This window comes from Leguminivora glycinivorella, chromosome 3 (genome assembly GCF_023078275.1).
Source record: "Leguminivora glycinivorella isolate SPB_JAAS2020 chromosome 3, LegGlyc_1.1, whole genome shotgun sequence".
NCBI lineage: Eukaryota > Metazoa > Arthropoda > Insecta > Lepidoptera > Tortricidae > Leguminivora > Leguminivora glycinivorella.
The window spans coordinates 5,637,106-5,651,212 of record NC_062973.1 but is presented as its reverse complement, the minus strand read 5'-3'; the positions used below and the strand labels follow the sequence as shown (position 1 = coordinate 5,651,212).

Here is a 14,107-nt window from a genome sequence, read left to right as displayed (position 1 = left end):
ATATTCTTATAGCTAACGTGCGAAACGACTACTTAAAATCTAAATCAGTAGAATGGTCCTCTGACCTGAGAGCTTTATGTGATGTTTTAAAAGTCTGCCTCTCGCGACGATTCGCATTCAGTTCCCGGCGACAAGAAAATTGTATTTAAGCAAGTGATGGTTTTAACATAGGTTGTGTACCTATAGTTAAAAATCGCAATTGACTGGTTCGCACAAGTGCTATACTCGTTATGCTACGCGAACCCAGTAGCAAAACAAGGAAACTTCCCGAATCCCAACGCCCGCGGGCGATTCGCATTTATCAGTTCCTGGCGACAGGGATATCGAATTAGGGCAGGTACTTTGTACGGGTTTGTGACGAGTTTTTTACGGGCTCCTTGTACGCAGCCGGTGTTGTCGGTAAATCAATAGAATAACCTCCTTTGAGTGCACTTTTATTGGTGTCCTGCCGTTTCGCCAAAAAACGTTTCGTCAAATTTCATTTCCCAATAATCATATCGCAATAGTTTCATTTCCCAAAGTATTGTTTGGCAAAGGTATGTTTCGCAATGAATTTGTTTGGTCAAATTATCATTTGGCACAATTTTACTTAGTCAAATTTTATTTAGACAAAACTTTATTTCGCAAACGTTTTTAATGGCAAAACTTATATCCCAAAAACATGTTTGGTCAAAATTTCACATCGCATATTTCGAAAATATTTAGGCATTTGCATTTTCATTTCTACGGGATTAATTTAATTTACCGAAGATTTTTTTGCCAAATTTAACTTAAAATTGTCAAATGATAATTTCAGTTTTATTCCCAAGGCTTCAGTTGGACAAGAAAAGTTTGCTCAACTTTATTTTTGTCAAATTAATTACTGGACAAAATTAATTCGTCAACAATTTTTTTGTCAAAAAATGTTTCTACAAATTACACCATGCAAAACCACGTTTGACAATAAATATTACAAGGCATAAATGTAATGTAATAATTTCATTAGTATTGTAACAGAAAACTCGTGTGCGACAGGGTCAGTTTAGGTGCGACGACGAGCGAAGCGAGGAGGAGCGTGTTAGGTTGACAGTGAGCAAACTGGAAATGGCTTTTTAAAGTACTTAAAAATTAATAGAACATAATGGTCTTGAAAACATAAATTAAGGTTTCTTTTTAATAAAATGTAACCAGACATGTAAGTGAAAATGTCATCCTTGACATTTGCAGCAGGAGGAAAAAAGTACGACATACACATTATTTCACACAAATCTTGGACACAAAGTATAAAATCAACAAACAAATTTCTAGTGCGCCATTTAATTACAATATATTGGGAAATGGAAATTTTGCCTAACAATACCTTTGACTAAATAATATTTGGTAAAATGAAATTTGACCAAGTAAATATTTTGGGAAACAAATACTTGCCAAAAAAAGTTTTGCTAAATGTCAATTTGCGATAAATTGTTTTGCCAAACGTTTATTTGGGAAATGATAATTTGGGAATAATAGTTTGGGATGTGAAACTTTGGGAAACGTTTTTTGGCGAATCGTCAGTAAACCACTTTTATTACATATCCGAGTGATTATTAGCTACGTAACGTGTAAAAAATGGATTAATGAATAAAGCTTCTGACATGTTTACAATGTAATGGAAGTAACTTATTCTTAGGTAGGTATATATTAATGCAGACTTGTTTCGTTACATTCGTTTCTTGTCAAGTTCTCGAGTAGAGTGTAGTCCTATTTTGCTTTCTTCACTCATTCTTTATTAGTCACTTTTGTCAGCAGTCTTTGTAGTCTTTGGTTATATTTGTTGGTTTTCTACTCCAGGTCATTCGTTATGTCGTGTGCATTATAGGTACAGTCGACTACAAAGAGATGTATTCACTTTTCTACCTTAAATTTATTACACTGTAATAAGGTGAAAAAATGGATACATCTCAAGGTACCTACTATTTCATCACCATCATTTCAGCCATTAATCGCCCACTGCTGAGCATAGGCCTCCCTTCACCTACTATTAATCACACCTAAACCTGGATAATTGTATAAGCACATTCTTGCACCAAACCCTTTTAGGAAATAAATATCTTCCTTCAAACTCCAGATAAATGAAATGTCACACACATACACTATACATAACTCCAAGAGCGTTATCAATGGTTGATAAACAATGTGCCGATCGCACGTGGTCGTTGCGAAGGCGGGGAGGCAGTTTGCGAGGGATATAACACTTCACAAGACGGCGATAAGTATACTGGGATGTGCGTATGTGTATAGCAGCTATGCAGTATAAACTTGTAGCACTCGGGCACCGGAGGTGGGAAATTCACCAGCGTTTAATTATGATACCAAGATTAGATACCAATGGCATCTGATAGCTTTAGATACAATACGGTTTTAAGCAGCGGTCATTCACTGAACCCTTTAAGAGAGTAATAAGTAAGAGGGCGATAAGTTAGCTAGGGAACTGCGGATAGCCACGCTGGAAGTAAATCTACAGCTCTAGAGCGCCGTAGGCGAGAAAACGACTAGCATTTAATTAATGTAACGAGATTAGACATGGTAATGGTGTCTATTGGCTTCGGACTTTAGAAAGAAGAACTTTGTAATCAATGTGGCGAGAGGGTAATAACACTACAAGACTATAAGTAAGCTAGGATGGCCACATCAGAGGTAAATCTACATCACGGGCGTCGTATGCGAGAAAACGACCAGCCCTTAATTAATGTAGACTTATATTGACCGGGATATAGATCGTGATTACCTTTTTGATTTTGCTCGAGCTCCCGATATTAACCGTAAATCACCTTGAATCATTCAAAACTTTTAATTAATGTATAAGATACCAATAGCGTCTATTAGCTTCGGATACAGAGGTACATTTAAAAGAAGAACTTTGTAATAAATACGGCAAGAGCAGCAAAGCCAATAAAGTCAGCTGGAATGTGCGGATGGCCACAAGTAAATCTACAGTACTAGGGCGTCGTAGGCGGGAGAACGGCCAGTATTAATGACCACAGACTGGGCACCAAGTTACCACACCTAGCTTCGGAGGCAAGAACAATAGGCTAAGAAGTGGCTCTGTTACTCCGAGATTTAGTGCTTGTAAAGATCACACAATGGATCTGCGATGCAGCTAGGTTTATTGAAAATGAGCCAAATTTACTGTTTATTTAATATAGCTTCGTATATACTCAGCAACCTTTCAAGGTACTAATGCCGCTACATTTTAACACAATCCGCTTTCAAAAGTGCACTTTTTTACCAAGACAAAGTACCTGTATTCAAAGATCATCTAGTGTAACTGTGATGCCAATGTAATCTTCAGTAAGGATATCCAACTCCATTTTATACACACAATACAAATAAGATATCATACTTGCTTAAACTTAACGAGATAAATATTAGAATTGTTATATTGATATCTACTAAAAAACTATTATGTTCAAAGAAAGACTTTCAAAGATCAAAATACATGTGCATACAAGTATTACATAAGCACCTATACACCGTGTTTCCGGTAACACTCAAAACCTCAGACACCCCAACTGATTTTTATTTTTTTAAACTCATCTAGAGTATTCATCTTTTAATCTGATGGTTACTTTTTTTTTAATTGAATTTTTAATTTTCTGTACAGCTCTACTTGACTTTTAGCTCTTCACTCAATAAAATAATTGCTAACTTCCACCATAAACCATAAAACTATTTATTTGTGTACGTTACTGCAACGACATAAGGTTTACCAATAGACAGCTAAGATGTCATTGTAAAACACTTTAAAGCTTTGTCACAGTAAACTTCAAATTGGACAGGTAATCGCAGTAAGCAAATTTAAACCCAATATTCAAAATGACAAGGTTGTAATTAGGTACGAGTTCAATTTGTTATGACTTATGATAAACATTAAGATTAAACTGACAAACAACGTCAAACTCGTAGCGGAAAAAATAATCGTCCAAGTAACCAGCCAGTATTAATACCCCTAAATACTGAAAAAGGTAAACAACCTCTAGCAATTCGATATACACAATGTTGTCTTACGAGTACAATAGAATAGGCACTTAAAAAATAACTAATAATACAAATTTAAATAAAAATATTACCCCCATCAAGATATAGCTCAATCGATTCTACTCTCGATTCTGAACAAACTGTTTTCAGGTTTTTAGTGTTAAGTGAAACACGGTGTATAAACATAAATATCTACATTATTTAGTGACACAGACACAGACACAGGGACAGACTGCCCGGAGCGGTCGGTGCCGAGGGCACCGCTTGATTGCTTTGATCGCAACGCTGTAAGCCAATTTCTTTTATTCATGCCACTTTATTATTGAATCATTTCGGTTCTTCGCAAAGCAAACTTGGTTAAACACCCAAAGAAAAAATTCGACGACGTTTTATTGAAGGGTGTTTGTTACAAATCCCTCAGCGATATTTTTCCGTGTGAACGATATTCGAACGGAAATTTTATTACACATCTTAGATGATTTTGATCCCATTCGACTACATTAGAATTTCGCTTCAGCAAGAAAGCATTAGTTGCAAAATATATCACGGATTGAAAAAATAGATTCTTTCTAATATAACTCGCCAACAAAAATGAAAGCACTAGCTTCCCTTTAGGAAAGGTGCGGCTGTCAACGTCAGCGAAATGATATTGATAAATTGTAGCCCGGTGGCCTCTATCAAATTAGATATTTTCCCGATTCCGGGTCGCGCCGAAAATGATTTGCATTATAATAGGCAATATCAGGTTAACTCTTGGTTTACCGGCATTTCAGAAGTGTCAGGTATATGACGCTATTCTCTAAGGCCCACTTGCACCAAACATTTAACTCGGGGTTAGTGGGCTCTGATCTGTTAAATTCCATATAAAATGGTCGGTTAACCCTCCATTTTCGTTGGTGAAAGTGGCCCTAACAGTTTTGATAAAAAGCGAAGAAGCCGTTTGATAAGATAATTTAGCTTTAAATTCAATGGCATATAATACTCATTTCTGTAGAGTATGAGCGCTATTTTCGCGACGAAAGTAGAACTTTTGTGGATGACCCCTCTTGACCATGGGCGATGTCTATCGGGGTCCATCTTGGGACTATGTGACGATCCGCAGCACAAGTGTAGGTAGTAGGTATATCTAATATATGAATGAATTTCATTAATAATAGGTACGGTATGCACCGTTGTAGCTTGCTCTACATATCTGACGAGCTCTTGTGCAAGTTTTGTTATACTTACTGGCTACAATTATCTTCCTAAAGTGTCGAATCAACCGACGAATGAAGGTTCAACGTACCTGCAATAAAAAAGGAAGTATTAAACAAACTGAAAATTAATTAAAGAGCTAAAAAATACAGCAAAAATAGGTATTTTCGAAGGGAATTATGGATTATTTTCTAAAATCATAGGAATGTACGTGAAAAAGAGATCAACGCCTTCTATTTCCCTAAACAGTCGCGTCAGATGTCTGCAACTAAGAATGACAAATAAAAGTAGAAACACTATTAAGTTTTCTGTGACTAATAGTGTTTCTACTTTATTTGTTTTTCAAACACACACCATGCCACAGTTTCGTTTTCTTTTAACCCCTTATTTGCCAAGAGTGGCCCTGAAGCTTTAGTAGTTTCATGTGCTCTGCCTACCCCTTTATGGGATACAGGCGTGATTGTATGTATGTATGTATGTTGTTTTTCAAATAGTACGTCACAATTGTACTCCAAGTATATTATACAGAAACGATTAATGAAAAGTCACAACGCCAGCCGCAAATATTGCTAACGAGAATTTCGGTCAGATACCCGCGTAAAATGTATAAATTCGAATGGAGTTTTAAGCCGGGCTACACATTTGCATTAATTAATTGTTTCTGCCTCGTCACCTTTTTTAATATTTCTGTTTTGGCTGTGATTTATTTTACGTCACGGCCCGTGATTTGAACCCCGGTGTGGCTTGTGTACGAGAAGGGAGGCTTGCGTCTCTGTCTCACAGATAATGCAAGATTAAAGGAGATGAATAAAATTTAAGTACCTACAAACTTTCCTCAAATGTATAGTTTTGATGCAACCACCCAGGATGTTTTTACTTCTGGTTTTCTATCTTAACATTCGATCTTAAACCTAGATGGCTAATTATTAATGAACATAAACAAAGATTAAACATGCTTTGTCCAGTTTTGTGTACGGATAACTACTCCATTATTGCATAGATTTTTAACCCCTTGTCTTGTCTGTTCTCCAGCATGTGTAGTAGTGCTTTAAAGAATGTTCGGTGTTACTGGCTAAAAAAATGCAATATATCGGACTTTATTGGACATCGCTTAGAATGACCATGTTAGTCCTTCCCGTGAAAAGGAAGTCACAAAGAGGCACTCGTTCGTTTCGCGAAGGAGATCGACAAAAACTGTCTCCTGTGAGTAAATAGCGGCAGTCCATTAGAGCGAGCTAGTGATGAGCTGGGACGAGAAATTAACAAGGCTGGGAATTTTCGAGTCTAGGAAATATGAAGGTAAAACAAGAGAACAACTTTTTTCAAAACGCGCTATCGCTAGAAAAGAATTTCTAATATTTATTATAAAAAATATAATTATACAGGGTTTTCGCATTTTTGCGTGTGTATTTGTAGGTAGTTTGTCCCGGAAAGAGACGATAAACTGAAAGTGGCTGATAGAGCACCCTATAAGCTATCAGAACGACCTCCATGTCCCCATTATGTTCCCGAGAGTTTTGGAGATATAGCCAATTTTAGTTGGAACTTTCGGATTTTATCCAGATGTTCGTAAATGGTGTATATTTTTTTTATACATTCTTACATAGCTTGACTGAATCACAATTCTTTTCTATTTAATGGTGATGTATCTTAACGATTATCAAGACTGAGCAAAGTAGCGTGCTCTTTTGTTGCAAACTAAAACTCATTTTGGGTTATCGCGCCAGCCAAGTAATTATCTTACATACTTTAAAAGATTACAAATTTCCACATATATAAAATAAAAACAGCAACAACAAATATTTCCAAGGCGAGTAATATTCCCGACATAGATTTGCAGTCCGTCACTATTTGTGCGGGTCGAAGGTAACGTGTTCTGAACAAATCGAATCAGCTGAGGGCGCGGCCCATTATGCAGATTTTTCATTAGCGGGAAACTCAAACAGCGGAGACTTGGCGGAGCTCTTCAAAAGATTACCACTTTCTTACGTGAATACTGAATATTACAATAGTTATTCAAGTTATTACTAGCAATTGAATTTTTACAAGCTACCCCCAGGGGGTAGACCTCGCCAGAGATGGCGCGACGAGCTTGACGCCTTTGACGAGGACAGGTGGGAGACTTCAGGGGATAGGGATGCGTGGAGGAATTTGAGGGAGGCCTTTGCCCAACAGTGGGACAATACGGGCTCTTAATAATAATAATAATAACCCCCAGGGGGACAAAATACGGACCCACGTCTTTATGGAGATGCGAAATGTTTTGCCAAGGACATAAACACAAAAATTGCACGAAACACCTATATTGGGTTGGGGCCCACTGAAGATTCTAACGGCCAGCCTGCCAGATTAAAGTAAAAAGCGACTGCGCCGAAAAAAGGACCCGTTGCCATCCAGCAAACTCATCGTCAGTGGACCTTCAAGACCACCCTTAAGTTTGTAAGCAAAATACAGAAGTTCGATTACGATTTCCAGTTGTTATAAACGTTTATATTGGAATAATTAACAATATTGAAGATATGGATAATAATATTCTCATAAATGCTAGAAAGTGTGATATTTATGATAATGTTCAACAATTGTTCATACTGTTACCTAAATGATTTAACTTCCTAAGTCCCGGAAGCAATTGTTTTGTTTTTTAATTTAATTTAGAACACAATAAAAGTTGAAAATAAATTATTTTATATGTAAAAAAATATATAATACGAGAACTGAGAAGGTTAAATACGCAAATAGCTTCTTCGTAATCAAAACACCCATCTTAATCCACAGGAAAAATCTTCAAAAAAGGAAAAGTCTCGAAGAATCGTCGTTTTTGCATTATCGACGATGCGTCCCCTCTCTCGTTTTTTTCGTGCTTTATCTTCGTAAATTTTAATTTTACGGATTGCTAGTTCGCATTTCGTATCGTCAACGTCACTGTAATCAAGATTAACGTCTACTGTCCTGGCTGTGAGTTCTCAAAGCTTGACGGTTGGAGGAGAGTCGAATGCTGTAAAGTGCCTATTATATGTAGTATAGATTTTCTGTGTGAGCAGCTGTAATGGCTACGGGCAATATGCTACGTCGGTGGTGGGATTGCCTCCGATTGTCACAAATATAACAAATATTCTAGAATGTCGCACATTAATGCTAGTGGCAGTTGAACAACAATCTACAAAATGACTGCAACACCAGTCAAGCACCTAGCGACTAACATCTAGAGAACACGCAGGATTATTTTGTACACATTTCTTTAATTCCACAATAAATTCATTGAGCAACTCAATGTTGCCATTTTAAAATCAAAACCACTGTGTCTATATCTCAGACACAGTGGTTTTGATTTAGACAGAACAAATAGTTGTAGTGTCTTCAGTTCAAGCAGTTGTAGGGACTACCCTTGAAAGCTGACACTTTTGACTCACCCAATGCGATCATTGGTAGATACCACGATGGCTGGTCCACCTTAGTGTTTGACTATCAAGAGCCCAATTTGCAGTCGTAATGGCATCCCTGCGTAGCTGTCTGTGTCGTGCGGGCGCTCGCCTCAATCGATCAATGACAGAGCGTCAATTTGACACCACAGACGCGTGCAGACTATGTGTTCCAGTCCCTTTGCGGGCGGACGACTTCAGCCATCTAGATTTTTTTTTTAATTTATTTAACAAATAAGTACATTATATTGTTCACATTTATGTTTCTCGCCAAACTGTCTTGCAGTTTGTTGGCGAGATAGCGCTCATTTTTAACATTTACATATTATAGGTACTTACATATTTGTTAGGCACTAATAAACTTAAAACTATTTACATGCAGTGTGCAAGCTTATGTTATCATTATTACATGCTAATGCTTCCTGGACTACTCAATTACACTTATACTGTGTAAGAATGTCCTATAATATTTATTATTTATTTATTTAAACATTAGGTAATTGAGAAATCTATTACATTGTTCTCATTATAGAATAAAATGACTCAATAAAATTAAGGACGCGAAACGCGCAGACTATATGTCTCCAGTCTCCACCCTTTTCTTCGCCTTCAAAATTAAGCTTTAATGTGATATTGATATACATAGCAACATCAAATGGCTAATCGAACAATCGTGCACTTCGAGACTAATTTGTACGGCTGCAATTAAAGCTTTCTATTAGTGAGTTGGGTCTTGTAGGCCCTTGTTGTTAGTAGATTTGCAACCATTTGGACACCATTTTAAAAAGTATACCTTACTACTCTTTAATTATGTAATAATTACATATTTTTAAATTAAAGGAAAAATGGAAAAATTCACACCTCCGGCAGGACTCGAACCTGCGACCTCTGGCCTGCCGGGGCCATCGCGCTTCCAACTGCGCCACGGAGGCCTGCTGGATGTGTGCGAATTTATCCATGCCTTCCCTCAATTCTCAAACGCCTTAGGGCGGCGTTATAGCAAACATCTACCCGTAAGAATAGATCTTAACAGGCACTGGAGTCTCAATTTACATTGAGAATTCGCCAGTAACAATGTGCTAACCCATACACACACACACCTGCCTGCACAGTGCCTGTTAAGATCAATTCTTACGGGTATTGTTTGCTATAACGCCACCCTAAGGCGGTTGAGAATTGAGGGAAGGCATGGATAAATTCGCACACATCCAGGAGGCCTCCGTGGCGCAGTTGGAAGCGTGATGGCCCCGACAAGGCCAGAGGTCGCAGGTTCGAGTCCTGCCGGAGGTGTGAATTTTTCCATTATTCCTTTAATTTAAAAATATGTAATATCGCTCGCAGACGTTTCTGCATGATAAAAAACAAATTTATGTAAAAATTAGTTTAGCAATCATGATGAGCTTACTTTTGGCGAGTGTTGCTAGTCTCAAGTCTCAATTAAATACTTTAGATACTAGATACTACTTGCCTTACTTTACTTTAGATTTTATTTAAGCGTCTTAAATTTTCTGAAAATACTGATAAAATGGTATAAAAACGTAGCGGATATGAGTCGCGAGGCGATACTAATAACAGCAGGGTCGGACTTCTCCAGAATCACCTGAATTACAAACCAAAATGGATGGGCTTTTAATTCACTTAATGGACAACCTTTTTTGGAAAGTATTTTTGTATGATTAAACCCTTTTTTATTCGGACGCCGATGTTTAGGGACAATAGCATTGATTTTCAATGTAAATAAATGGAGGCTATTGTTTTTTCGGACGAAGGGGAATGGTTCCTTTAGCGCCAAGTCATTTGATGAGACTGGGAGATGTATAAATGACTAAGTGTTTTTGAATTAATTCTTTATTCGTGGACTTGCTAATTGACTTTTACAGGCAATTTGTTTTCAGTGCCCTGTTAGCTGTTAATTACAGTGTAACTCTGCTCGAAATAGATTTTAAATAAGGTACGTACACACAAACCTTATACTAGACTTGTAGATCGGATATGTCAGTGTCAATAATGACGTTTCATGAGATAATTATTTGCAGCTAATATTTGACGTATTCATTTCCATGACAATACTTCTAAAGCAACGTATATTTTATTAGTACAATAGGCAAGAAAAATATGTATTTCTACAAGGAAATTAATCCTAGTAACTCTGACTAGTGAGACATTTCAGTACTAGCGATCAATTATTTTCAATATCAGGCGAAGTTGTTACAACAACGAACAATCCTAGCGCCGACATTTACACACACACGTGTCTTAATACTGTATTCATAATCATAAATATTCAATAAATCAGAACAGGTTAAAGGGCCGTAGCAACGGCGGCCATGAATAAAGAAATAGGTCACTAAGCTACAGCACAAATACACTCCTTAAACTGACATCAGGCGTCAAATTATAACACCCCTGTTTACGAAGGGTGCTCTTCTGTAAACATACAGGGTATTCATTCAAATAGGGTAGTGGGGAAACATCTTAAACTTTAAGAGACATGGAAAATTCTTGAGATTCACGAGGTCTGAAACTGCAAGGAGCATGCTTTCCGAAGACACTAAAGTTTTATCCTCGTTTTGCTAACTGAAATTTAATATCAATCTGAAAAATTATCATCAGTGCTTAACTAATGAAATTTGATTAACCCTTAAATGCATGGTGATGTATATATGCATTAGGGCTTGCAATATCGGACGATTTTCAATTCCGGAACTGGTTTTCGAGATTGGACTTCAATTCCGGAATTCCGGAACTAGTTCCGGAATTGAACATTTTTTTTTGGTTTGGTTTTCTGGTGGGTTTTTGATGAAATAGTACAATTTTAAATTGAAATTTATTATAAATCGACGTTTAAGACAATAAATCCGTACCTGAAAGGCATATAACACTGAAATTTTAATTTTAGTAATTTTACAGGAAAGCCCATTTTGTGTCAAAATCGGTCTTGCAAGGTATTTCGAACTACAGTTAACGATACAAACAAGGTTTTAGTGCCAGTTTTATGATAGTGGTCAACGTTAAAGTTATTTTTTTATCCATTGACCATCGGAATAATATAAAAGTAATAATTTATAAGAATGGCATAACTTCTTGTTCACATAACTGTAATAAAAGAAATATTGAATTACCTTTATCAGACTCGAGTAGGGACAAAAGATATCCAAGTTAGCCCAAAAAGACAGATTTTATTATGGATATGATATTCCTAGGTACCTACATGTACACCTTAATTTTTTGTAAAAAAATTAATCATTCTTTTCATATTCATCATTTTCCATACATTCGCTTCTCAAATCTTTTGATTTTGTGGTAAATGGTAATAGACTTAGATAGAGTTTTCCGGAATTTTCGAGATTATGTGTTTCAATTCCGGAACTGTAATATCGGAAAAATTGTCCGAAATTCCGGAATTTCGAGATTCCGGAATTCCGCAATGCAAGCCCTAATATGCATCATATATTTGATGGCCTGTGGCTCAATATGTAGCTGTCCAAAATCACATTTATAGCTTAATTATTATTCAGTATTTATTATTATTTAATAAATAATTAAATAAATTAAACAATATTATGATTTACTATTTATTATTTAAGGATAAACATGAAATGGCGGAAAAGTGTGAAAAAACAGGATGATGGCGATTTTTAGTATGTGATTTAGGCAGATTTATTCGGAGTTAGTAATTAGTTTATGTTTACACATTTTATCATGGTTTCACAAATAGTGTACCTTTCTAATAGTGGTAAAACTTTACAAATAAAACTTACCAAAAATTATATATTTATATAAATAAGTTTTGGCCTATTTAACTTCTAACACTGATTTAGTATTAAAATCGGTAATAAAAATTTTTTTTTAATTATTTTTCCCAGAGTCAGAAAACCATTGTCTACCACATATATTAATATCTCGTTAAAAGAAAAATTCATGCATTTAAGGGTTAGTTATGCATGCAGTTAAGTTAAAACTCGTAACTTAGATTGATTTTTAAATGTTTACTGCGCATTAGCCTTAGCTGATTACAAATATTTTAACTAGGTAACCGAAAATCTTTTTCTACTCACCAAAATGGAAACATTCCATTCCATCCGTACTCTTTAGTGGAACAATTTCGCCTGATGACCATAATTACGTCTCGGTCGGGCAGTTCTCAATAACGATCATCCTAGAATTTTGTCCTCTCGCATTGCCAGTTTTCTAGACGTAGATGCAGTTTTTTAGAAAAGTCACTCAAACGGGTTCAAATCATCCGTAGACTAAAAAACACCGAGATCATATTAGAAGCCATCACTTCCGCGGTGGCTACGACTTCAGTGCGAATGACAAGTTTTACGATCTACTTAGGTACCTACACAACGCCTTATCGCTTACGCTTCATAGCTAGTTCTCCCTATCGCTCTTCTATAGTCGCGCGACAGAGACATATACTTGGTTACGATCGCCACGTAGCGTCAACGATTGTTACTTCCGATACGTCGGCTAGTTTGCGGGTAGTAGTCTCTGCGGCTTCAAAATTGCGCATCTCTCATTGTACAATTGCGGTGATTCAACTATCGGGCTTTGTATCGATTACCGCATATTTGTCACAGGGCATTGTGCCGGGCCATCGGCGCGTGGACTTTGTGGTTGCGTGGTTGCGTGGTTGCATGTCGGCAATGAATTGGCCATTCAGACCGACAAACTGTAGTTTACTGACGATTCTTCAACCTTATAGCAAATATGTAAAGTCCACCGATGAGCAAGGGGATCATAGGGTTTTATGGCTCAGTCACGCACCCATTTACTATTTTCAATGGATGAAAAGTGACACAGTACAGTTGCAATATCGGTTGGACACAAGATATGAGAACCACAATTTTCAAACAACTTTAATCCTATATCAAAAAAGAACGTCCACAATTATGAGTAAGATTTTTTTATTGTATAGGGCTTACAAGCGGACGTTACAAGTGATGATGTGAGTGTGTGTAAGTTTCTTGAAAACTCATGTCGCGGATGTGTAATTGTATATGCAATTATGCATGTCTGCTACCTCAAAGGTACATTTTGAATGTGACCACACTAGATTGGGAATATTGCGATGGAAGCAATTGCGATAAAAGGCAAAAGCAAAAATGTTTAAAATTTAAATCACGTTTAAGTTACTTGAAACAAGGCTGTTAAGTGCTTAATTGTTGGACGAGTTCGTGATCGGAATCTGTCAAACTTTCATAATTTTAACTAACTTAGCAATACCATTGGAATTATGGAAGTTTTACGAAAAATGTATTTTACCACTAAGACTAATTTACCATACATTTTTATGTACGATCGAGTTCACAATCATCTTTACAAGCCAACATGCCAAAAATATATTTACACGTCTGTATGACAAATGACAAGGTCTGTAATGTTGGTTTGTGACCTTGACTGTACTAAATTGAGACAAATGAGAATTATAATGAATATTACAAATATTTGACTATAAATGAAGATAGGATGACTTGACAGTCTCGGTCCTT

At 36.5% G+C, this 14,107-nt stretch overlaps 1 protein-coding gene and 2 non-coding genes across 3 annotated transcripts in view; 1 reads left to right on the top strand and 2 right to left on the bottom strand.

Annotated features, from left to right (window-relative positions):
* LOC125242750 (mannosyl-oligosaccharide alpha-1,2-mannosidase IA) overlaps positions 1-14,107 on the bottom strand; it is a 146,241-nt gene that overhangs the window by 34,939 nt on the left and 97,195 nt on the right. The gene's annotated exons all lie outside the window — the stretch shown is intronic.
* On the bottom strand, positions 9,471-9,544 carry Trnap-cgg. Its single transcript has one exon. It is a non-coding gene; the product is annotated as a tRNA-Pro (tRNA).
* Trnav-gac lies at positions 9,828-9,902 on the top strand. Its single transcript has one exon. It is a non-coding gene; the product is annotated as a tRNA-Val (tRNA).